The sequence below is a fragment of the Mus caroli genome, unplaced genomic scaffold, assembly GCF_978045245.1.
Source record: "Mus caroli unplaced genomic scaffold, Mus_caroli_1 scaffold_13, whole genome shotgun sequence".
Classification (NCBI taxonomy): domain Eukaryota; kingdom Metazoa; phylum Chordata; class Mammalia; order Rodentia; family Muridae; genus Mus; species Mus caroli.
The window spans coordinates 107,859,857-107,887,795 of NW_028227268.1; positions in this window are offsets into that span (position 1 = coordinate 107,859,857).

Genomic DNA, 27,939 nt, shown 5'->3' on the forward strand with positions numbered 1-27,939 from the left:
TTTCACCCCTCTAGAATCCCCATTCAGTGGGGAAACAAGCCGCCACAGGACCAAGCTCTTCCCCTATAATTTATGCCACATAAGGCAGTTCTCTGCTACAGATGTAGCTGGAGCCATGGATTGACTCTTTGACTGGTGGTTTAGTCCTGGGATCTCTGAGTTGCCTTGTTAGTTGTTATTTTCTTCCTATGGGGTTGAAATTCCATTCTACTCCTTCAGTTCTTCCCCTAATTCTTCCCCTGGGGGCCACAGGCTTAGTCCCATGGTATCTGTGAATATCTGCATCTGTCTTAGACAGGTGCTAGCAGAGTCTCTCAAAAGAACAGCTATACCAGGCTCCTGTGTGCAAGCAGTTCTTGGAATCAACAATGTTGTTGGAGTTTGGTGTGTATGTGTATATGACTGTTCCCAAGATAAGGTAGTCTCTGGATGTCCTTTCCTGCAGTCTCTACTCCATTTTTTTTTGTCCCTGTATTTCCTTTAGGCAGGAACTGTTCTCGGTTAAAATTTTTGAGATGTGTACACTATTTTCTTAATGGTCATTTTCTTTTCTCTGTTGTTTCATTTATGTTGTGGATAGCCCTGAGGTTAATTATATTTGATGTTAATTCCATTCTCCTCTGAGTGGCTGCTGACAAGGAATGAGTCAGAACTCAGGTGACTTCCTGTAAACCTACTTCCAACCTTTATTTGTAAAATAAAAGAAAGCTGATGATTGGCATAAAAAAAGGGAAGGTGGAGTGAAAGGTAGGGAGAGAGAAGAAGGAGAAAATGGAAGAAGGAGGGAATGCAGAGAAGGAAGACGAAGAAATATGGAGCCAAAGAACATGGCCTGGAGAAAGAACAAGTTCTATGGGGTCTCATAAGCTGTGGAAGATGGTAGTGTAGTGGTAGAACTGCCCAATCTAGGTGTGTTTTCATTGCTGGGGCATATTTGGGAGCAGATTTATTGCAACACATCTATGTTTTCTATTAATTCCATGAGAATTTTTATAACATCTACAGATGATTTTCATTACTTTCCCACAACTACTTTTGGATATAATTCCTTTTCTACCCACCCAACTTTGATGCAAGTTTTTGTTTTCTGTTTTTGTATTTGGAATTTTGTTGTTGTTGTTCCTTTTGTTCTAATTTGTTTTGATTTTATTTAAATTCATCTAGTCCACTTTGTGGTACCCATGTACTGCTGGTTCTACGGCCATCTTCTAGCGTGTGAATAGCCCATTAGACTGATTTATCAGGATTTCAACTTGAACACGAAAAAGAAAGGAAAGAAGGTAAACGATATCTCTTAAATCTTAAGAGTTAAAAAAAAAACCCCTCATGACTGGTAGAAAAGATACTTAGAAGTTTCTTTAGGTCTCCTTCGTAGAATTACTAACATGTTTTAAAATAATATAAGAGGTAATATTATTTAATTAAAAGTAAAAAAATATTTCCATACCCTCTTGAGTGGTTAGTCAACTGTGTGTAAGACCACTTATTGGAACCCATTTTATTATTTCTGGACCAGGTAGAATGTGAAAAGTGAGACAAGGCATGTATGGTTCATGGATACAAAAACAAAACAAAAATGCTAGGGAAGAATATTTTGTAGGAAACTACAATAAATAACAGTATTGAAACTGTCCAGTTACTTGCAAGCTCTGTGGAGAGAGCAAGTGTTTCAATGTTATAGAAAATTTTAATCCTGTGCCAGGGTTTCTATCCCACTTTTGATCACTTAGTTCCCAGACAAAAGATACACATAACATTATATTTACAATAAGCATTAACAATTACAAGAACTGTGCAAATATCTTCCCACTATTTTATCAGAATGTATATCACTATAGATAGTGCCAAGTTACTATGAGGTGTACTGGTTGGCTTTGTGTGTCAACTTGACACTGGCTGGATTTATCACAGAGAAAGGAGCTTCAGTTGAGGAAATGCATCCATGAGATCCATGAATTGTAAGGCATTTTCTCAATTAGTGATTAAGCGGGGAGGGCCCATTGTGGGTGGTGCCATACCTTGGCTGGTAGTCTTGGAGTCTATGAGGGAGCAGTCTGAGCAAGCCAGGCAAAGCAAACCAGTAAGGAACATCTCTCCATGGCCTCTGCATCAGCTCCTGCTTCCTGACCTGCTTGAGATACAGTCCTGAGTTCCTTTGGTGATAAACAGGAATGTGGAAATTTAAGCTGCATAAACCCTTTTCTCCTCAACTTGTTTCTTGGTCATGATGTTTTGTCCAGGAATAGAAACCCTAACTAAGACATAAGGTTTCATCTGGTCTACTCTTAACTCCAATTGGCCAGCCCTCAGGGCCATGTTTTCTTAACTCATAATCCATTATCTCAGTCTCTGTCTCTGTCTCGCTCTCTCCTTCTTTACCTTCTCCTCTCTTTAATGGTTCTCCTCTGACCCCCTCCATGTCTGGGAACTGAAAACCCTACCTGTGTCTATTTCACTAAGCTATTGGCTGTCAGCATTGGTATTTACCAATTAGACATCTCTTGGGGCCACGACAACATAGCATCACTTGCATCTTCCTGTGGGATTGTATTGTTTCTGGGGAAAACAGCTATCAGAGGACTGCTCTTAGTGTTAGAATGCACAGCAAAGGCCAAACCTCAAAGATTCCCATTTTTGTCCAGCAAAATGCTCATTTTTTTTCTTGGATGTAAATTAAATACAATTATAACAATAATGCAAATTATAAGGTCTGATGTACATTTATATCACCAAGGCCATCATAATTGACATCATAGATAAGGATTTTGTAATCTATCCTAACATTTTATGTTAGATACTTTCATTATTAAATTTCAAATGTTATTCCCTTTCCCAGTTTTTACTCCAAAAATTCCTTATCTCCTCCCCCCTCCCACTGCTCACCCACTCACTCACCTGCTCACCAACCAATCCAGTAGGGAGAGAGAACTTATAGAGCCCACCTGCAGCAGGAAGACAGAGCACCAAATGAGGGAGGGGTTCATCCCACAGTTCCGACCTAGAATTTTTTCTGTCTGAAAGAATTACAGGGATGGAATTGGAAAGGAACCTGATGAAAAGAAGGTCCAGTGACAGGATCCCAAAGTGGGATTTAGATCAATGGGAGGTCCCAAGGCCTGACATTATGGAGCACTCACAAAAAGGGATCTAGCATGACCACACTCTGGAAAACCCAACAAGCAGCTCAAAGAGTCTGAGGCAGATATTTGCACCCAACCAATAGACAGAAGCCACTGACCCCTGTTGTTGATTTAGGGAAGGCTGAAAGAAGCTAAGGAGCAGGGCAGTCCTGTAGTAGAACCAGCAGTCTCAATTAGTCTGGACTCCCAAGATCTCTCAAACACTGGACACCAAATAGATGGCATACACCTGATGATACGAGGCCTCCAGCACATATATAGTAGAGGACTGCTGGGTTTGTGTTCATTCAGAGATGATGTATCTATCCCAAAAGAGATTGGAGGCCTCAGGAAGTTTAGAGGTCAGGTGGAGTGGGGTGTGGGGACATCCAGATGGAGAGAGGGGTTTGGGGAGGAGGTATGGGATATGGAATAGTCTGAAGGTGGACAGGGTGGGAATAGGAATAAAATATAGAGTGTAAATAAATAAATTAACTAAATATAAAACCAATTTTTGTTATTTGTTGAGATAGGCTTTCTTACTGTAAGCTGAGCTGGCCTAAATTTGTGGCTTAGGTTGGCTTCAGTCTCACAAGAATCCTAACTGGCCTTGACTTTCACTCCAATGTATTGAGATCAAAGGCCAGGATTTATTTATTCACGCACATATTCTTGAAAAGGTTTATATAAATTTCCTTTTATTTCTGCCTTCTTTGGAGATTAATAGCTCTCTGGATAAACTTATATATTCCCATTTCCTTTATATAAAATAAATTAATATACTTTTCTATATTCAAACTCACTTAAATTCGCTTGTATTTACCATATAAGCCTATACTCAAACCAACATAAATGTGTCATATGCTAGGCTAATCAGTCCCAGCATTTTTCTGGAGCCAATATTGAAAGAAACCAGTTGATTAAGGGAGCATTGGTATTTTATTTTTTATAATTCCCCCCCTGTTAAACACCTGCAGCCTTGCTTTCTGCTCTCTGAGTGGCAGGATTTTGCCTGTTTCATGATGGTATAGCAGGGGCTTTTACCATGAACATGACTAAGCTGCATCTCTAAAGCTGCATAGAACAGCATTTGAGAAGACTCCTTGGCATGTTGTTTGGTTTGGTTTGGGGAGCACAGCTGTGTCTTAGCTTATGCTATAAACCTCAGAATCAGGTATGCCAAATAAGCACATAGTTTTGCCCTATTTCTGAATCTTGCATGACTTGGGGAAAAAAACAAGTGGCTTTGCTAAGAAATTAATTCTGCCCACCTCCTAATCTTAAAGGGAGAGTATATGTTTTCCATTCAGGAATCCAAGATTAATTTTTTTACAGTAAGATTTTGTCAGATAATTTTAATTTTTTTATTTCTTTATATTCCATATGTTGTCCTCCCTTCATGGTCCCCCCTCTAAGAGTTCTTCACATTATCCTCTTCACCTTAGCCTCTAAGTGGGTTCCCATTAACTCAAGCCACAGACACCGCTTACCCACTCACTCATCCCCAACTGACACCCCTATACCTCTTCCCTGTGGTATCAAGAATTACAGGAATAGGTGCATCCTCTCCCTCTGAGACAGACAAGGCAATCCACTGTTACATATGTGGTGGGAAGACAGAAACAGCCCATGTATGTTCATTGATTCAGGGCTTAATTTCTGGGATCTCAAAAGGAACTAGGTTATTTTGATAATGTTGGTTTTCCTATGGAGATGCAATCCCCTTCAGCTTCTTCAATCCTTCCTCTAACTCTTCCATGGAAGTTCCTGATCTCAGTCTACTAGTTGGGTTTAAGTATCTGCATCTGTCTCAATCAGTTGCTACAGCGTTTTGAGGTACCAAAATGTAGTAGAAAAATTTAATCCTGATGTGGCATTTCTACGCCACCTTTGACCAATTAGTTAACATATAAATATCCACACAACCTTTATATTTACAATAAGCTTTAAACAGCATGAGAGGTAGCCAGATATCTATCTAATATGGTATTAGAATCTACTCTCCTGTCTATAACCCGGAATTATCACTTATGATGTTTCATATGGGTTGTTCTTTCCTCCAATTGGTCATCCCTAAGACTTAAGCTTTCTTTCTTTCTTTTTATTTACTTATTTTTCTTTACATTTCAAATGATAACCCCTTCCCTCATTTCTTCTCTGAAAACTCTCTCCCCTAACATCCAACCTCCCCCTGCTCACCACCCCACACACTCCTGCTGCCTGGTCCTGGCATTCCCCTACACTGGGGCATAGAGCCTTCACAGGACCAAGGTCCTCTCCTCCCATTTATGGCTGACTAGGCCATCCTTTGCTACATATGCAGCTAGAGATATGAGTCCCACCATGTGTTTTCTTTGATTGGTGGTTTATTCCCAAGTAGTTCTGGGGGTACTGATTAGTTCATATTGTTGTTCCTCCTAAGGTGCTGTAAACCCCTTTAGCTCCTTGGGTATTTTCTCTAGTTCCTTCATTGGGGAGCCTGTGCTCTGTCCAATGGATGACTGTGCACATCTACTTCCAAATTTGTCAAGCACTGGCAGAGTCTCTCAGGAGACAGCTATATCATGCTCCTGTAAGCAAGTTCTTGTTTGCATCCACAATAGTGTCTGGGTTTGGTGATTGAATATGGGATGAATCCCCATGTGGGGCAGTCTCTGGATGGTCATTTCTTCAGTTTGATGTTGTCTATTGGTTTGCTGTATATTGCTTTTATTATGTCTATGTATGGGCTTTGAATTCCTGATCTTTCCAATACTTTATCATGTATGGGTGTTGGGTTTTGTCAAATGCTTTATCAGCATCTAATGAGATGATCATATGGTTTTTGTCTTTGAGTTTGTTTATATAGTGGATTAGGTTGATGAATTTCCATATATTGAACCATCGCTACATCACTAGAATGAAGCCTACTTGAATATGATGGATGATCGTTTTAATATGTTCTTGGATTCAGTTTGCAAGAATTTTATTGTGTATTTTGCCTTAAAGAATTACAGGCAACACACTCAAACAGGTGAAAAAATTGAACAAAACCATCGAGGATCAAAAATGGAAGTAATAACAATAAAAGAATCATAAAGGGAAACAATTCTGGAGATAGAAAACTTAGGAAAGAAGTCAGGATCCATGAATGCCTCAGTAGCAGAATATAAGAGAGAGAAGAGAGAATCTCAGGTGCAGAAGATACAATAGAAAACATTGAGAAAACAAAGAAAATACAAAAAAAAAAAAAATCCTAACCCAACACATCCAGGAAATCCAGGACACAATGAGAAGACCAAACCTAAGGATAATAGGTATAGAAGAGAGTGAAGATTTCCAACTAAATGGGTCAGTAAATATCTTCAACAAAATTATAGAAAAAATTTCCCTAATGTAATGAACGTGATGCCCATGAACATACAAGAAGCCTACAGAACTCCAAATAGTTTCGACCAGAAGAAAAATTCCTCCTGTTACATAATAGTCCAAATACCAAATGCACAAAACAAAGACAGAATATGAAAAGCAGTAAGGGATAAGGACAAGTAACATATATAGGCAGACCTATCAGAATTACACCAGATTTTAAAAAGAAAAAAAAAAAAAAGACCTCCAAAAAAATAAATAAATAAAGGCTAGAGCCCATGATTGGGTAGAGAAAGCAGGAAGGTGGAGCTGAAGGCTTTGGGAGAAAAGGAGAGAAAAAGAGAGGAAAGAGGAGGAGGAGGGTGAGGAGGAGGAGGAGGAGAAGGAGGAGGAGGAGAAAGAAAAGTGGAGCAGAAGCAGTCGGCCTGGAGAAAACACAATTTATAAGGGTTCTTTTATGTGGGGAAGATGGTAGTGTAGCAGTAGATCTGCCCATTCTAGGTGCACAGCATGTAATCATATTAATTGAGTTTTATGTTTTCTCCTGTTTTCATTTCATGAGCTTATTTCAGTTGGGTATTTACCACAACAAATCGCCATCCAATGTACTGATCTGAACTCAACTTATCTATAGGCAGATATTAGTGGAAGTTTGAATTAATTGCTTTAAAGATAGTATAAAGATATATTGCTCTAATAAGTCTTACAGAATACTCATATTCTGTCAAATGTTGACTCCACAGGAATTTCGGGTTTAAATCCTGGTTTGACAAGCTGCCTCTTATAAGCAGGTATTGATAGAACTTTGAATCAATTGTTTTAAAGATGGTACAATAAAATCTGCAGGAGACTCATATTCTGTCTAACATGGGCTCTATGGGAATTTTGGGTTAATATCCTGACAAGACAAATTAGAAAGGCCTAAATAGACTAAAATTTGTGTGATTTTGACTATTGTGGTTGTTTTATTGTTCCTCTGGGACAGAGGGCAAGCTACAGGCTTTCTGATATTCTGATTTGGGGAAAAGGTCCTGTCTTTGTGTTTTTGGAAAAGGTGATTAAGGTATTTACACCTTCCAGAGTTAAATGGATCCGATTTGATAGAGGGAGACTCACTGAGAACTAGATTCCAGAGAATCAAACAAAAAGGTTTTCTTGATGATAATAAAATATTGTTTTGAGGTGTATATATTACAGAGTATAAATTCAACCTTGGTGAATTCCATCATCAGACATGCTGAACTGACCTGCCTGAACTCCTGATGTACTGGCTTTTCATCTGGATTCAGTGAGGACACAGACATCAGAGACTAATACAATTGTTGGTGTGTCTTTCTTCCTTCCTTCCTTCCTTCCTTCCTTCCTTCCTTCCTTCCTTCCTTCCTTCCTTTCTTTCTTTCTTTCTTTCTTTCTTTCTTTCTTTCTTTCTTTCTTTCTTTCTTTCTTTCTTTCGCACCCATGAGCATGTCTTGTCAGGCTAGTTGTTTCTGTAGCTCACAGCTGGGTGAAACTGATGTTTAATTTTCACCTTGAACTGTTGGTTAATTTTCAGTGCACTAAGAGCTATCCTGTAAGGATGAAGTGTCAGGGTCAGTACTATCTTGAGTTCTTCATGTTCTATGACTCAAGTTTGTGTTATCATAAGCAATAGAGTATTATTTTTAATTCCTGTAGGATAACCAAGAGCATTGGCTTGTAATACTTGAGGGTCTATGGGATATCATTGGCAAACAACTCCAAAAGAGGTAGCCAGTTTTTGATGCTGGGCCTTTTTTATTATTAGATACTTTCTTCATTTACATTTCAAATGCTATCCCAAAAGTCCCCTATACACTACCCTTGCTCTACTCACCAACCCACCCACTCCCACTTCTTGGTCCTGGCATTCCCCTGTACTGGGGCATATACTCTTCGCAAGACCAAGGGCCTCTCTTCCCATTGATGGCCAACTAGGCCATCCTCTGCTACATATGCAACTAGAGACACAAGCTGTGTTGGTGGTGGTTGGGGAGGTACTGGTTAGTTCATATTGTTGTTCCTTCTACATGGTTGCAGGCCTCTTTAGCTCCTTGGGTACTTTTTATAGCTCCTTCATTGGGGGCCCTGTGTTCCATCCAATATATGACTGTGAGCATCCACTTCTGTATTTGCCAGGCACTGGCATAGCCTCACAAGAAATAGCTTTATCAGGGTACTGTCAGCAAAATCTTGCTGGAATATACAATAGTGTCTGGGTTTGGTGTTTGTTTATGGGAAGGATCTCCGGGTGGGGCAGTCTCTGGATGGTCCTTCCTTCTGTCTCAGCTCCAACCTTTGTCTCTGTTACTCCTTCCATGGGTATTTTGTTCCCCATTCTAAGAAGGAACGAAGTATGCACACTTCCTTCTTCTTGAGTTTCATGTGTTTTGCAAATTGTATCTTGGGTATTCTAAGTTTCTAGGATAATATCCACTTATCAGAGAGTGCATATAATGTGTGTTCTTTTGTGATTGGGTTACCTCACTCAGGATGATATCCTCCAGATCCATTCATTTGTGGTGTGGCCTTCTTAAGACCAACCAACTCCCCATTTTCCTTACCCTTCCTCCTCTCTTCAAAAATATCTCAATGTCCAAATTCAGCTTGAAGAAGTTATGAAGAGTCATCATCTTAGTTCTGTAGGCTTTGTGTCTGGGGGTGGTTATGATAGATTGTCATCTTAGGAAGTGGTCATAATTGGAACAGGGAGGATATCTAGAATTGATTGCATAGCCATAATCTCATTTGGTAGAAATCTCTTTAATTGTTACTAAGGTAGTATATATTCTTCCCTGTAGAAGCTCCTCCTCCTCTCTTGCCAGTCCTATCCTTATAAATACTTCCCCCTATTTCAGAGAAATGGCAGCTCCTTTGTGTACCACCGTGCCCTAAGACTACATGGTATTTTCATAAAAACAGACAGGTTGATTAATAGGAAAAATTTGAAGACCCAGAAATAACCCCACACATCTATGGACACTTGATTTTTAACAAATAAGCCAAAAACATACAATGGAAAAATGAAAGGTTCTTCAACAAATGATGGTGGTCTAAATGGATGCCTCCATGTAGAAGTATGCAAATAGGCCCTTATCTATCACCCTGTACAAAACTCAAGCAAAAGTGGATCAATGACCTCAACATAAAACTAGACACATTAAATCAAATAGAAGAGAAAGTGGAGAACTGCTTTGAACACATTGGCCCAGGCGACAAATTTCTGAACACAATACCAATAACTTAGGTTCTAAGATCAACAATTAATAAATTAAGAAATGGGACATCATGAAGCTGAAAAATGTTTGCAAGGCTAAGGACACCATCAGCCTACAAAATGGGGAAGATCTTCACCAATACAACATTTGAGAGAGGACTACTATCCAAAATATATAGTTAAAAAAATAGAAACTAACAAGCCAAGTAAACAAATTTAAATATAGGCTACAGAACTAAATGGAATTTTCAAAAGAGGAATCTCAAATGACTAAGAAGCACTTAAAGAAATATACAACATCCTTAGTCATTATGGAAATGGAATATAATATGATTCAAAGCATTCTTAAATGAAGAAGATACTATGTTATATATGAAATATGCTAGGTATTATACCAGCTGATAAATACTTTTAGCAAAGTAATAACATATAACTTTAGCACAAAATGATAAATAGCTTTCTTATGTACAAATTACAAACATAATAAGAATGAAATCATGGGAACGATGGCACTAACAACGACCTCACAAAACGATATATCTTGGGAAAACTGTAATCTAGTCAAGTAAAATAAGACACTAAAGAAGGAAATGGATGGAGGTGTTAGAAAGTCAACTTTATGAGATATTTATGCTCATACATTGGTAGGATTCATATTGTGAAGATTTTATCAAAAGCAATCTACAGATTCAGTACAATAAAATTAAATTAAAATATAATTCATAACTGATATTAAAAAGCAAACCTGAAAACTATAAGAATACATACACACAAACACACACATGAATCTAAAGTACAATAAAAGTACTGCTGGATGTATCACCATCCCAGATTTCAAGCTGTACTACAGAAAGCTATAGCAATTAAAAAAAATAAACGCACATGATATTAGAATACAAAAAGACATAAGGATCAACATAATAGAGCTCAAGACCTGGATATACCACATACCTTGGAACATATTATTTTTGACAAAAAATATAAACATATTTACACACACACACATACAAAGATAACAACTTCAAGAAATGATGTTGGTAAAATTAAATATCTCCGGATAGAAGAATAAAAATGGTTCTGTACTTTTGACTTTGTAACCTCAGTACCAAGTAGATTTCTCAACATACAAACTCATGCCATTAATGTGAAAGAATATAAACTAGGAAATATACTTGAAAATATAAAGACAAATAACAACATTATGAAGAAGATTCTGATAGAGCAAGCATTAAAAACACTAGATTATACCTCATGACATTAATAATTCTGCTTAACTAGGAGCAATATTATTTTAGGAAAAAACACTTTAGTTTCCAACTCAATACAATTTAGAAATACCTTGGCAGAAAGTTTTAATAAATCATAAATAATAAACCTAGATATTGTTGACACATAGGAACAACTGTGCATTATCTAAACTTGGAAAGGCTAACATCACAAGTATGTTTTACCATTCCCTGGGTTTGTGTCCTGAAATTAATAAAAGTAATAATTACCAGAGTAGTTGGGCACCATTAATCCAAGAATTGGAACTGAGAGACTAACTGCCACTTTCTTACCCTAGGCTCATATTCTTTACTCCAGGTTGCTTTCTTTTGTAGCCCAGTGGCTGGATATTGAGACAATGTCACCAGTCACACATAGTTTCCGATACCACACACTGCCATAGTTGACTACATTCTATAGAATCATAAGAAAAAATAAACATTTTAAGTGCTTTTCTGTGACATATTTCTAGCAATGAAAGAACTAACCTATAAAACTAAAGATTAACAACGCTATGATGTGATAACTACTTTCTGCAAATAAACAGGATATAAAATAAACATAAAAATTTTGGTAATTAAATTCTTGATAAATAAATTAGGAAAAATATTATATTCATTTTAGCTTTAAAAATCACAATAATGTAACTAACCAAGAGAGTAAAGTATCTATATATTAAGAGCTTTAAAGCCATGAATAGAAAATTTGAAAAAAACACTAAGAAATGAGAAGGAAGCATGGCGTGGTGGCACACGCCTTTAATCCCAACACTTGGGAGGCAGAGGCAGGCAGAGTTCTGAGTTCGAGGCCAACCTGGCCTACAAAGTGAGTTCCAAGACAGCCAGGGCTACACAGAGAAACCCTGTCTTAAAAAAAAAAAAGAAAGAAAGAAAGAAAGAAAGAAAGAAAGAAAGAAAGAAAGAAAGAAAGAAAGAAAGAAAGAAAGAAAGGAAAGGAAAGGAAAGGAAAGGAAAGGAAAGGAAAGGAAAGGAAAGGAAAGGAAAGGAAAGGAAAGGAAAGGAAAGGAAAGGAAAGGAAAGGAAAGGAAAGGAAAGGAAAGGAAAGGAAGAAAGAAAGAAAAAGAAAGAAAGAAAAAATGAAAAATTAGAAAGACTGGGATACAAACTCAAACTGATACCATCACTTAAAATTTTTTGAAGCTGCAATAAAATATTTTTATTAGTTATCCCCTTTCCTAGTTTCCCCTCTGAAAAACTCCTATCCCCTCCCTGCTCCTCCTGCTCACTAACCCACCCACTCCTGTTTCCTGGACCTGGCATTCTCCTATACTACAGCATAGAACAAGACAAAGGGCCTCTCCTCCCATTGATGACTGACTAGGACATATACAGCTAGAGCCATGAGTCCCACCATATGTTTTCTTCAATTAATAGTTGAGTCCTAGGGAACTCTGGGGGGTACTGGTTAGTTCATATTGTTGTTCTTCTTTGGGGATGCAAACCCCTTCAGCTACTTGGGTACTTTCTCTAACTTCTTCATTGGGGACCCTGTATTTCATCCAGTGGATAGCTGTGAGTACCCGTTCTGTATATGTCAGACAGGATCCTGCCAGCAAGCTCTTGTTGGCACCCACAATATTGTCTGGGTTTGGTGGTTGATTATGTGATGAACCCCAAGGTGGAACAGTCTTTGGATGGCCATCCCTTCAGTCTCTGCCCCGAACTATATCTCTGTAACCCCTTCCATGGGAATTTTGTTCCCCCTTCTAAGGAGGATCAAAGTATATGCACTTTGGTCTTCGTTCTTCTTAAATTTCATGTGTTTTACAAATTGTATCCTGGGTATTCTGGGCTTCTGGGCTAATATCTACTTATCAGTGAGTGCATCTCATATGTGTTCTTTTGTGAATTTCTTGATTCACTTAGGATGATATCCTCCAGATCAATCCATTTGTCTAAGAATGTCATAAATTCATTGTTTTTAATACCTGAGTAGTACTCCATTGGTTAAATGTACTACATTTTCTGTATACATTACTCTGTTGAGGACATCTGAATTCTTTCCAAATTCTGGCTATTATAAATAAGGCTGCTAGAAACATAGTGGAGCATGTGTCCTTATTACAAGTTGGAGCATCTTCTGGGTATATTCCCAGGAGTGGTATTGCTGGATCCTCCAATAGTGCTTTGTGAAATTTTCTGAGGAACCACCAGACTGATACCCAGAGTGGTTGTACCAGTTTGCAATTTAACGAGAGATTCTTTTATTGCTGAGAATAGTTTTTGCTATCCTAGGTTTTTTATTATTCTAGATGAATTTGCAAATTTCCCTTTCTAACTGTGAAGAATTTAGTTGGAAATTTGATGGGGATTGGATTGAATCTGTAGAATGCTTTCGGCAAGATAGCCATTTTTACTATATTAATCCTGCTAATCCATGATCATGGAAGATCTTTCCATCTTCTGAGATCTTCTTTGATTTCTTTCTTCAGATACTTCAAGTTCTTATCATACAGATCTTTCACTTCCTTAGTTAGAGTCACGCCAAGGTATTTTATATTATTTGTGACTATTGTGAAGGGTGTTGTTTCCCTAATTTCTTTCTCAGTCTGTTTATCCTTTGTGTAGAGAAAGGCCACTGATTTGTTTGAGTTAATTTTATATCCAGCTACTTCACTGAATTTGCTTATCAGGTTTACGAGTTCTCTGGTGGAATTTTTGGAGTCAATTATGTATACTATCATATCACCTGCAAGTAGTGATATTTTGACTTCTTCCTTTCCATTTTTTAATCCTTCATCTCATTTTGTTGTCTAATTACTCTGCCTAGGATTTAGAGTACTATATTGAATAGGTAGTGAGAGAGTGGGTAGCCTTGTCTAGTCCCTGATTTTAGTGGGATTGCTTCAAGTTTCTTTCCATTTAGTTTGATGTTGGTTACTGGTTTGCTGTATATGGCTTTTATTGTGATTAGGTATGGGCCTCGAATTTCTGATCTTTTAAACACTTCTATGATGAACCAGTGTTGGGTTTTGTAAGAGGCTTGTAAGCCTCTAATGAGATGATCATGAGGTTTTTGTCTTGGAGTTTGTTTATAGATTGTTTTAAGTTGATGGATTTCTTTATACTGAACCGTCACTGCATCACTGGGATGAAGCCTACTTTATCATGAAGGATAATCATGTTGATGTGTTCTTGGATTCAGTTTGGGAGAATTTTATTCAGCATTTTTGCATCGATATTCATAAGGGAAATTGGTCTGAAGTTCTCTTTCTTTGTTGGGTCTTTGTGTGGTTTTGATATCAGAGTAATTATGGCTTCATAGAGCAAATTGGGTAGAGTACCTTCTGTTTCCATTTTGTGGATTAGATTGAGTCGTATTGGTATTAGGTCTTCTTTCAAGGTCTGATAGAACTGTGCAATAAATCTATATGGTCCTGGGCTTTTTTTGGTTGGGAGACTATTAATGACTGCTTTTGTTTCTTTAGGGGATATGGGAGTATAATATTTAGATCATTAGTGTGATGCTGATTTAACTTTGGTACCTGGTAACTCTGAGGAAGTTTTCCATTTCATCCAGATTTTCCAGTTTCGTTGACTGTAGTCTTTTGTAGTAGGATCTGATGATGTTTTGGATTTCCTCGGGTTCTGTTGTTATGTCTCCTTTTTCATTTCTGATTTTGTTAATTAGGATACTGTCCCTGTGCCCTCTAGTTAGTCTAGCTAAGGGTTTATCTATCCTGTTAATTTTCTCAAAAAAAAAAAAAAAAACAGCTCCTGGTTTGGTTGATTCTTAGTATTGTTCTTTTTATTTCTACTTGGTGGATTTCAGCCCTTAGTTTGTTTATTTCCTGCTGTCTATTCCTCTTGGGTGAATTTGCTTGCTTTTGTTCTAGAGCTTTTAGGTGTTCTGTCAAGCTATTAATGTATGCTTTTTTCTAGTTTCTTTTTGGCAGCACTCAGAGTTTTCCTCTTACAATTGCTTTCATTGTGTCCCATAAGGTTAGGTATGTTGTGGGCTCATTTTCATTAAACTCTAAAATGTCCTTAATTTCCTTTTAAAATTCTTACTTGACCAAGGTATCATTGAGTAAAGTGCTGTTCTGCTTCCACGTGTATGTGGAATTTCTATTATTTATGTTGTTATTGAAGATCAGCCTTAGTCTGTGGTGATCTGATAGTATGCATGGGATAATTTCAATATTTTTGTATCTGTTGTGGCCTGTTTTGTTACCAAATACATGGTCAGTTTTAGAGAAGGTACCATGAGGTTCTGAGAAGAACATATTTCCTTTTATTTTAGGATAAAATGTTATGTATATACTATTAAATCCATTTTTTTCTTAACTTCTGTTAGATTCACTGTGTCTCTATTTAGTTTCTAATTCCATGATCTGTCCATTGATGAGAGTGCAGTGTTGATGTCTCCCACTATTATTGTGTGCAGTACCATGTGTGCTTTGAACTTTACTAATGTTTCTTTAATGAATGTGGATGCCCTTGCATTTGTAACATCGGTGTTCAGAATTGAGAGTTCATCTTGGTAGATTTTACCTTTGATGTGTATAAAATGCCCCTCCTTGTCTTTTCCAATAACTTTAGGTTGAAAGTTGATTTTATTTGATATTAGAATGGCTACTCCAGTTCTTTTCTTGGAACCATTTGCTTGGAAAATTGTGTTCCAGCCTTTTACTCTGAGGTACTGTCTATCTTTGTCTCTGAGGTGGGTTTCCTGTATGCAGCAAAATATTGGATCCTTTTTACGTAGCCAGTCTTTTAGTCTATGTCTTTTTCTTGGGGAATTAAGTCCATTGATGCAAAGAGATATCAAGGAAAAGTAATTGTTGCTTCTTGTTATTTTTGTTGTTAGAGTTGGGATTCTGTTCACGTGGGTATCTTTTTTTAGGATTGTTGAAACATTACTTTCTTGTTTTTTCTAGGGCATAATTTCCCTCCTTGTGTTAGAGTTTTCCCTTTATCATCCTTCGAAAGGCTGGATTTGTGTAAAAATATTGTGTGAATTTGGTTTTGTCACGAAATAACTTGCTTTCTCCATCTATGGTAATTGAGCATTTTGCCCAGTATAGTATCATGAGCTGGCATTTGTGTTGTCTTAGGGTCTGTATGACAGCTGCCCAGGATCTTTTGGCTTTCATAGTCTCTGGTGAGAAATCTGGTGAGATTCTAATAGTTCTCCCTTTATATGTTACTTGACCTTTTTCCCATACTGCTTTTAATATTCTATCTTTGTTTACTGTATTTGTTGTTCTGATTATTATGTGTTGGGAGGAATTTCTTTTCTGGTCAAGTCTATTCGGAGTTCTGTAGGCTTCTTGCATGTTCATGGGGATCTCTTTCTTTAGGTTATCAAAGTTTTCTTCTATAATTTTATTGAAGATATTTACTGGCCCTTTAAGTTGAAAATCTTCATTCTCATCTATACCTCATATCCTTGTTTGGTCTTCTCATTGTTTCCTGAATTTCCTGGATGTTTTGAGTTAGAATATTTTTTGTCTTTTGCATTTTCTTTGTTGTGTCCATGTTTTCTATGGAATCTTCTGCACCTGTGATTCTCTCTTCCATATCTTGTATTCTGTTGGTGATGCTTCCATCTATTGCTCCTGATTTCTTTCTTAGGACTTCTATCTCCAAAGTTGTCTCCCTTTGTGATGTCTTTATTGTTTCTATTTCAATTTTTAGATTCTGGATGGTTTTGTTCAATTCCTTCACCTGTTTGGTTGTGTTTACCTGTAATTCATTAAGGGGGTTTTTGTGTTTCTTCTTTAAGGGCTTCTGTTTACCTATGTTCTCCTGTAATTCTTTAAGGGACTTTTATGTTTCCTCTTTAAGGGCCTCTACCTGTTTGTTTGTGTTCTCCTGTATTTCTTTAAAGGAGCTATTAATGTCTTTCTTAAAATCCTTTCTCAGCATTGTGATATATGATTTTAAATCTGAATCTTGCTTATTTGGTGTGTTGTGGTACCCAGGACTTGTTTTCATAGGAGTACTAGGCTCTGATGGTACCAAGTTGTCTTAGTTTCTGTTGGTAAGATTCTTGAGTTTGCCTTTCACCATCTGGCAATCTCTAGTGTTAGATGTTCTTGCTGTCTTTGGCTGGAACCTACTCCTCCTGTGAGTCTGTAAGCCTGTGTCAGCACTCCTGGGAGACCAGCTCTTTCCTGGCAAGTCCAGTACACAGAGGGCTACAGAACAGCCCCACCTCCTGGTTGTAGAAATAGGCCCTTTGGACCTTGTCTCTGAAGGTCTACAGCCTGTGCACTCCTGAGTGGACCCATCTTAGAGAGTCACTGGAGAGAAAATGGAGATCTCAGCTTAGTCCTGGGGTCAAAGCACTCCCTGGAGTCAAGCTCTCCTCTGGCAGAGGAGGTGCACAGAGGACTCAGGATCAACTCCACCTCCTTGCCTCAGACATAGGCTTGAAGTACCCTGTCTCTGAGGCTCTGCAGCTTCTGCTGTCTGTGCCCTCCAAAGTGGACTCACCACTCTGATTTTTAATATAGTAATCAATATAGAAAATATACATGAATAGCATGAAATTTTATTTAGTTGTAAATATTGGCATTATTACATGTATAGGAAGTTGTGATAACACAAATCTTTTTAAAAGCAATAAAACATACTGTGTGTGAGATCACATGCTACATTCCTTTTTATTTTAAATTTTATCTATATCTACTACCTATTCATCTGTCTGTATCTATCTACATTCTATAGGGAATTGGTTCTGATGCTGTGATCTATTCGGGAATCTGCAAGTAAAAAAGCTTAAGGTTCATGTCCCCAGTTGTTTTTTGATTGGTCAATAAAGATGCCAGTGGCCAATGGCTGGACAAAGAGAGATTGGGTGGAGCCTTTAGAGTTGCATGGGCTAAGAAGCAGGAAGATGAGGAGCAGGAGCAGGAGGATGAGGATGAAGATGAAGAGGAGGAGTAGGAGAAGGAGAATCCTCCATGTTTCAGAGCAAGACACTTGGGGCATAGGAGTTGTAGGAAAGAAAGCCAATTAGCCTTGTAAGACTTATGATAAGTGGCCACTGACCATTTCCTAATTAGGCCTGGGGTAGCATATGAGAGTATTACAAGTACCTAGGTATTGAGTTTGTACAGCATATTAACAATAGGCTAGTGTGTGTATTTCTTTCATTGTGGACCCAAAGATTCCCTGGGCAGGTAGTTGGAAGAACAACCAGCCAGGAGCATAAATCAGGGTAAGAAAATCTCCACATTACAACTCCCTGTCTCTCTTTGTCTCCCTGAACAAAGGCATGCACATCTTGATTCTAGAAAAAAAAAATTATAAGAAGGGAAGAAGATAACCTAAAGAAGACACAGGTATGGGATACACATGAACAGTAACCTGTAAAAGCAATAGGTTAGGCATACACACAGAAACAAATAAGAGATGCATGTGCTCTGTGGGCTGCAGTGAGATTCGTATGTAGGAAGATGAGGAGTAACTTCGAAAAAAAGTAGATAGTGGAAAATATGATAAGTAAAAACAAACTATGTTATTACAGTTATTTAGAATATTTGGATATGGGGAGATAAATTAAGATGTCAATGCTACCTTGATCAACTGGTTTCTTTCAAGGTGGGCTCCATAGGAAAGCTCGGATTGCTTAGTCTAGCATATGACACATTTAGATTCGTTTGAGAATAGGCATATATGGTAAATTCAAACAAATTTAAGTGAGGTTGAATATAAAAAATATATTAATTTAATTTATATAAAGAAAAAGGGTTATAAGAATATTTATTCAGAGAGCTTTTAATCTCCAAGAAGGCAGAAATAAATGGAAATTTATATAAATCTTTTAAGGATATGTGGATGAATAAATCAATCCAGGCCCTTGATCTCATTGCATTACAGTGAAAGGCAAAGCCAATTAGGAACCTTGTGTGTGAGTCTGAAGCCAACCTAATCCATAAACAAATTTAGTCCAGCTCAGCCTGCACAGGGAAAGCCTCTCTCAACAAATAATAAAAATTGGTTTTTAAATTAATTAATTAATTTACACTCCATATTTTATTTCTCCCCGGACCCCATCCACACTCAAAGTGTTCCACATCCCATACTTCCTCCCCACACCCCTGTCTGCATGTGGATGTCCCCACCCTCCACCCCACCTGACCTCTAAACTCCCTCGAGCCTCCAGTCTCTTGAGGGATAGGTACATCATGTCTGAATGAACACAGACCCAGAAGTCCTCTGCTATATGTGTGTTGGGGGTTGCATATCAGCTGGTGTACACTGTCTGCTGTTCAGTGTTTGCGAGATCTCGGGGTTCCAGATTAATTGAGATTGCTGGTCCTCCTACAGGATTACTCTGCTTCTCAGCTTCTTTCAGTCTTCCCTAATTCAACAACAGAGATCAGCTGCTTCTGTCCATTGGTTGGGTGCAATTATCTGCGTCTGACTCTTTCAGCTGCTTGTTGGGGTTTTGGAGGGCAGTCATGATAGGTTCCTTTTTGTGAGCGCTCCATAGCCTCAGTAATAATATCAGGCCTTGGGACCTCCCTTTGAACTGGATCCAACTTTGGGCCTATCACTGGATCTTCTTTTCCTCAGGCTCCTCTCCATTTTCATCCCTGTAATTCTTTCAGACAGGAACAATTATGGGTCAGAATTGTGACTGTGGATGGCAACCGTTTCTTGTGTACTCGCTAATAAGTGAATATTAGGGGAAAAAGGTACAGAATATGCAAGATACAATCCACAGAACTGATAAAGGTCAACAAGCTGAAGTGCCCATTGAGGACACCTCAGTCTCATCTGGCAGAGAGAAGGAAGAAATCACAAGTGGGGATAGAGGGAGGGATCTGGGAGGGAAAATGAACAGGTTGGAAGGGGACAAGCAGTTGGGGGAGAGGGGAACCTGATCTGGAATTGGGTGAGGAAAAAGGACTCAACCCAGGGGGGCAGCAGAAAGAATTGAAACAGGTAACCTCAGGAAATGGGAGGTTGGGGGTACCCTCCAAAATGCCCCAGAGATCTGGGAAGTGAGAGATCCTCAGGACCTTAGATGAAATGCCAGTCAGTAGTGAGGGGGAACTTCTAGAACCTTCAGCAGGAAGATAGAGAATACTATTTATGTTAGTTGATGAGGACCTCTCTCCACTTTTCCTTTCGGGCTCTGGGGCCCCATTTGGTACAGAACAGTACAGACCCTGTACATGCTGCTACAAATTATCACTAATTGCTAAATCTAGTAAACAAAAAATTAGTTTTCTCCAAGGGATTCTCACTAGGGATACAAACTACTCTTAAAAGTAGGTCCCATGACCAAATGAAGACAACCAACATTAAACAAACTCAGTACCATATTTGGAAGTTCTTTATCTCACATGCTGTGTTACTTTGGTTTTGTTCTTTTTGGTTTTTGTTTGTTTTGTTTTGTCTGTTTATTTGTTTATTTTTATCCTTACAGACGTTTGCATTCATAGTATGGCTTCTGGTTCTGTGTTTTCATGGGATTTCTGTGTATGAGAGTACGAATGCCTCTGCATCTATGTATTTCCTATGATTTCTCTTTGCCTTTTTTTACTTCTGTTTGCTTGTCTTGTCTAACTATGATGTGTTTCTTCTTTACTTTATTTTATTTTTATTATTATTTTAATGTCTGTTTTCTTTTTTTGGAAAAAAATTGGGAATTGGGGTGGTTTGGCAGAGGTGGAATATTAATCACAATATATTGTATAAAACATTTTTTAGTAAAATAAAGGAAAAGAAAACATTACCTTAAATATATCACAAAGAACAGATAGATTCAAAATACTTAGAAAATAATGTCCATAATATACCTAAAAATTTAAGTAATTGATTTAAAATTTTTCAAGCACATTTTAATAATAAATGAGAAAAATAACTAAAGAAACCAAATAACTGACACTTTAAGTTAATTTGAAGAAATTTTTAACTTTTACTTGTATCTTAACCATGAAGTCTCTGAACCTTGATGTTCCTAAGTGTTAAGTACAGCTAACAGACTTAGAATCTATCCTAGTTAACTAATTTGTTGATGTACTACATTCCTTAACTAAACTGACAACTACCTTTATAGACAGTTGTAGCATAATAGACCATTTATCAATAAGTGACAGTGTACTAGTTAAAACATTTTGCCTTTGATTTTTATGTCTAAGAATGTTCTCCCCTAGTTCAGAGAACCTTATGATTTCTCAAGAAACATTTATTATAAATGTTCTAATTAATTGTGTAAAATTTTATATTCAATTTATACTGTACCTGTCCTTGATCCCTCTGCAACATTTCTTAAGTCCCTAATATATAGCATCTTGTCATGCTCACATTGCATATTTTCACTTTATCTGCAAATTTCCATCTCAAAATCACAGGCATATTTGGCAAGAGAAATAGTTGCATTTCTGAATTTATTTAGGAATACTACCAATAAAGCTCTGTAGTGGTACAGGGATTTCAGAATCAGATTCATATCATTATTGTCTTAATTATTCATTTTCTTTTATGTGAGTTTATTGATTATTTTTCCTGTTTTATAATTCTATCAAAGTTTATTTGATTACTCATACTTATATTTGGAAGTCACTTTTTGTTACAAGGTGAAGTATAAAAATAAATGAATAATTAGATGTAGTTGGATGGATACTGGTATTGTGGAATTCATTTAGATCAGAACACATTCTGGTAAGATTGCTCTAATTAACTTCTCTTCTGAGGCAACCTCAAGTCACATTCCTCATCAAGGCGGAGTTAATTTTGTTCCCTGTGGCTATGTTTAATGACCCAGTACTATTTGTCTTTCTGAGATGGTTCTAAAAATTCAAGGTCAGTTTCCCACAAACTATATTCATTCTTTCTTTAGTTTTTTTTTTTTTTCTGTCTACTTCTTGAACTGGAAGAACTGAAAAATTTTGTGTTCTGCATTACAATTTTGAGTTCAGTTTTGTATGCTCTACAGAAATAGACTTTTGAGAATCTTGAGAAATTAATAAGATTGATGATATACTATTCTTTTTGTTAATCATTAAACAGATTATGCAGAAGTTCAGTAAAAAAGATCTCCTGATGTGGAAACTGACATGGGTTCCCAGACTTTACCCTTAAAAACTGATACGTCCTTGCATTCATCAATAAGATAGCCATGTTCTTATGAATGTGTGTTAGATTCATTTTATACTTCACTATACAGTACCTAAAAGACAAAAGAATATACTTACTCATTGTTTGTAGGTACAGATAGTGTTATACGTGTTAGTGTACCTTTGTAGAGACAGGCCCACTGTTCTCTCTCAAAACTGATTTTGAATTTTGAAAATGTTTGCAAGTTTTTCAACCATTAAGTGCTGTTATCCTATCATGTTTCATCAGGATTACCATTATAATCCTGTTTTCATTACTACTGACAAATAGGACAAAATAGAAGCAGCATTTATTACTGATATCACTTAATAATTTCTAAAGATATAAGTATGAGAGAAATACAGTTCTCTATATTTCCTGTAAGAACCTATGTTGTTACCTGTTGCTATACAATAAATGATCCATAAACAATCCATCAGGAGATAGTGGTTAGAATGAGCAACTTGGAATCTCAGGTAGAGCTTATACAGTCATAAGGCAGGATGGTCTTATGGAAACAAACTTTTTATGCTTGTTAAGGAATCTGGAGAACATTGCAACCATATCCATACCATGGTCATCAGTTATCAGAGACCCACACATATTCTGGTTCCAGGAGATGGAGATAGGAATTGCCTCTGAGAGGAAGAAAGACCAAGAGACACTGTTGAATACCATAGGAAGTGGGATTTTTGCAATAATCTTATAAAATATTATATGCAATTATAAGGGAAAGCCACAGCCCAAGCAACAGATTCATCCCAATTGAATTGTTATGGACACTCAGCCATGCTATATAATATATTTGTTGTAATAAAAATAAATAAGTCATAAATATATTTACTGAAATGTTTATTTTTTAAAAAGACTTGAAAATATGAAGAAATATACTAACTTCTTGGAAAGAAAATATTTTGTTTTATATGAATACATATGTAACTTTAATATCTTCATAAGCTTCACTTTTCCATTGAGTTAAAATCACTTTATAGCATGCCTATAAATACAAACATGAGAATTTTAATCACTTCTTTAAAAATATGATAAAACATATTTATTTATAAATTATAAAAACCTAGAAAATGAAAAATAGAAAATCAAACTAATCAGCAACTAAATGGAATAAAGATTGTACATTTAAGTGCACATAAAATATTATGCTATAAAAATGGCACCAATATTCAAGATAGAGCAAAAATAAACAATGATCTATACAATAATTAGAAATGTTTAATAATCAATATACACAGTTAAATAGTTTTTTATAAAACATGCAATTAGATATTGATGGTATAAGTTTTCAAAACAAATTATAAATATACAAATCAATGTTGATACAGAAAAAAACAATACTGTACTGACACAATACAGCAATGTTAATCAGTTGAATAGAACTGAAGATGAAGACATAAGCACATGCTTCTATGGCCATGTGATTTGACAAAGAACAGAAGCATATGCATGGAAGAAAAGATAGTATCTTTGACAAATTGTGAAAATAAAACTTAATAACTTCATATAGAACAATAAATCTAGATTTTTATCTCATATCATGCGCAAAACTCAACTCCAAATGGCTTAAGGGTCTCTGAATAAGATCAGATAACCTTTATCTGAGAGAAGAGAATGTAGGGAATGTGGTTGAAGTATTTCACATGAGAAGCTATTCTAAACAGGACCCTGATAGCATATGTTTTTAAACCAACAATTAATAATATAGCTTCATAAAACTAAAATGATTCTTCATTTTAATAATATAATAAAATAAGATAAAGTCAAAGCTATCAAGTTGGAATTGGACAAAAGAAGCAAAAGAAGGAAAAGACCAGAAAAGAGGGCAACAAGGTCAAAGAATTTTTCTCTAACTCAAGAATTCCTTTATAAACAACTAAAATTGGAAAGCAAAATATTTATAAAGAGGATCTGGTCAGTGCTCATTTGAGTTTTGACCATATTGATTCAGAAGGTTTCGTATTCTTGGTATCCTTTATGCCCTCGGGCTCTTATCCTGTTTCTTTCTCCTATTCTATGGGATTCCCTGAGCCCTGAGGGATGGGTTTTTGAAAGATGCATCCCATTTAGGTCTGAATGTTCCAAATGTATTTCTTTCTAAGCATCATGTCTGACTGTATCTGTTCCCATCTTCTGCAGGAGGAAGATTCTCTAATGAAGACTGAGCAAAGCACTGATATCTAAGTATAGCAGAATGTCATTAGGAATCAATTTATTGCAAAATAAAACATTTTTTTTTCCAAAAAGGACTCCATCATTCAAGTGAAGATGTCTACAGAATGGGAAAAAAATTCTTTGCCAAGTATACACCCGAAATAAATTTAATCTCTATAAAATATATAAAGAATTTAAAAAAGCAAAAACATTAAAATCACAAAATCCACTCTAAAATTAAAAAATATATAAATAAAAATAAAACAGGCATGTTGTGTAAGACAAAATAAAACTTGTTGAAATCAATGTAAAAATCTTCAAAATTTCTAGTTATCCTGGAAATGCAAATTAAACCTCCTATGATATTTCAATGTACATAAAATAGAATGATTATTGTAATATAATTGAACAAAGTAACAGCAAATATGCATATGGAAATATTGAAATCAGAACACATATTCACTGCTGGGGGTAGTCTAACCTAGCACAGTCTCTCCACAAATGAATATGAAGGTTCCTTAGAAAGGTGGAAATAAATCTAACACATAAACAGTTATTCCATTCTTTTTTTTTAATATCTTTTTTATTACATATTTTCCTCAATTACATTTCCAGTGCTATCCCAAAAGTCCCCCATACCCTCCCCCCCCCCACTTACCTACCCACCCATTCCCATTCTTTTGGCCTTGGCATTCCCCTATATTGGCGCATATAAAGTTTGCGTGTCCAATGGGCCTCTCTTTCCAGTGATGGCCGACTAGGCCATCTTTTGATACATAAGCAGCTAGAGTCACGAGCTCCGGGGTTCTGGTTAGTTCATAATGTTGTTGCACCTACAGGGTTGCAGATCTCTTTAGCTCCTTGGATAGTTTCTCTAGCTCCTCCATTGGGGGCCTTGTGATCCATCCAATAGCTGACTGTGAGCATCCACTTCTGTGTTTGCTAGGCCCCAGCCTAGTCTCACAAGAGACAGCTATATCAGGGTCCTTTCAGCAAACACTTGCAAGTGTATGCAATGGTGTTATCGTTTTGAGGCTAATTATGGGATGGATCCCTGGATATGGCAGTCTCTAGATGGTCCATCCTTTTGTCTCAGCTCCAAACTTTGTCTCTGTAACTCCTTCCATGGGTGATTGTTCCCAATTCTAAGAAGGGGCAAAGTGTCCAAACTTTGGTCTTTGTTCTTCTTGAGTTTCATGTGTTTTGCAAATTGTATCTTATATCTCGGGTATACTAAGTTTCTGGGCTACTATCCACTTATCATTAAGTACATATCATTTGAGTTCTTTTTTTTTTTGATTTTTAATATTTTTATTACATATTTTCCTCAATTACATTTCCAATGCTATCCCAAAAGTCCCCAATAGCGCCCCCCACTTCCCTACCCACCCATTCCCATTCTTTTGGCCCTGGCATTCCCCTATATTGGGGCATATAAAGTTTGCAAGTCCAATGGGCCTCTCTTTCCATTGATGGCCGACTAGGCCATCTTTCGATACATATGCAGCTAGAGACAAGAGCTCCGGGGTTCTGGTTAGTACATCATGTTGTTCCAACAATAGGGTTGCAGATCCCTTTAGCTCCTTGGGTACTTTCTCTAGCTTCTCCATTGGGAGCCCTGTGATACAGCCAATAGCTGACTGTGAACATCCACTCCTGTGTTTGCTAGGCCCCGGCATCGTCTCACAAGAGACAGTTATATTTGGGTCCTTTCAGCAAAATCTTGCTAGTGTATGCAATGGTGTCAGCGTTTAGAAGCTGATTATGGGATGGATCCCTGGATACGGCAGTCTCTAAATGGTCCATCCTTTCATCACAGCTACGAACTTTGTCCCTGTAACTCCTTCCCTGGGTGTTTTGTTCCCAATTCTAAGAAGGTACACAGTGTCCACACTTTGGTCTTCATTCTTCTTGAGTTTCATGCATTTATCAAATTGTATCTTATATCTTGGGTATCCTAAGTTTGGGCTAATATACACTTATCAGTGAATACATATTGTGTGAGTTCTTTTGTGATTGTGTTACTTCACTGAAGATGATGCCCTCCAGGTCCATCCATTTGGCTAGGAATTTCATAAATTCATTCTTTTTAATAGCTGAGTAGTACTCCATTGTGTAAATGTACCATAATTTCTGTATCCATTCCTCTGTTGAGGGACATCTGGGTTCTTTCCAGCTTCTGGCTATTATAAATAGGGCTGCTATGAACATAGTGGAGCATGTGTCCTTTTTACCGGTTGGGACATCTTCTGGATATATGCCCAGAAGAGGTATTGCTGGATCCTCCGGTAGTACTATGTCCAATTTTCTGAGGAACCGCCAGACTGATTTCCAGAGTGGTTGTACAAGCTTGCAATCCCACCAACAATGGAGGAGTGTTCCTCTTTCTCCACATCCTCGCCAGCATCTGCTGTCACCTGAATTTTTGATCTTAGCCATTCTGACTGGTGTGAGGTGGAATCTCAGGGTTGTTTTGATTTGCATTTCCCTGATGATTAAGGATGTTGAACATTTTTTCAGGTGTTTCTCTGCCATTCGGTATTCCTCAGGTGAGAATTCTTTGTTCAGTTCTAAGCCCCATTTTTTAATGGGGTTATTTGACTTTCTGGAGTCCACCTTCTTGAGTTTTTTATATATATTGGATATTAGTCCCTTATCTGATTTAGGATAGGTGAAGATCCTTTCCCAATCTGTTGGTGGTTTTTTTGTCTTATTGATGGTGTCTTTAGCCTTGCAGAAGCTTTGTAGTTTCATGAGGTCCCACTTGTCAATTCTCGTTCTTACAGCACAAGCCATTACTGTTCTATTCAGGAATTTTTCCCCTGTGCCCATATCTTCAAGGCTTTTCCCCACTTTCTCCTCTATAAGTTTCAGTGTCTCTGGTTTTATGTGAAGTTCCTTGATCCACTTAGACTTGACCTTAGTACAAGGAGATAGGAATGGATCGATTCGCATTCTTCTACATGTTAACAACCAGTTGTGCCAGCACCATTTGTTGAAAATGCTGTCTTTCTTCCACTGGATGTTTTTAGCTCCCTTGTCGAAGATCAAGTGACCTTAGGTGTGTGGGTTCATTTCTGGGTCTTCAATTCTATTTCATTGGTCTATTTGTCTGTCATTATACCAGTACCATGCAGTTTTTATCACAATTGCTCTGTAGTAGAGCTTTAGGTCCGGCATGGTGATTCCACCAGAGGTTCTTTTATCCTTGAGAAGAGTTTTTGCTATCCTAGGTTTTTTGTTATTCCAGATGAATTTGCAGATTGCACTTTCTAATTCGTTGAAGAATTGATTTGGTATTTTGATGGGGATTGCATTGAATCTGTAGATTGCTTTTGGCAAGATAGCCATTTTTACAATGTTGATCCTGCCAATCCATGAGCATGGGAGATCTTTCCATCTTCTGAGATCTTCTAGAATTTCTTTCTTCAGAGACTTGAAGTTTTTATTATACAGATCTTTCACTTCCTTAGTTAGAGTCACACCAAGATATTTTATATTATTTGTGACTATTGAGAAGGGTGTTGTTTCCCTAATTTCTTTCTCAGCCTGTTTATTCTTTGTGTAGAGAAAGGCCATTGATTTGTTTGAGTTAATTTTATATCCAGCTACTTCACCGAAGCTGTTTATCAGGCTTAGGAGTTCTCTGGTGGAATTTTTTGGGTCACTTATATATACTATCATATCATCTGCAAAGAGTGATATTTTGACTTCATCTTTTCCAATT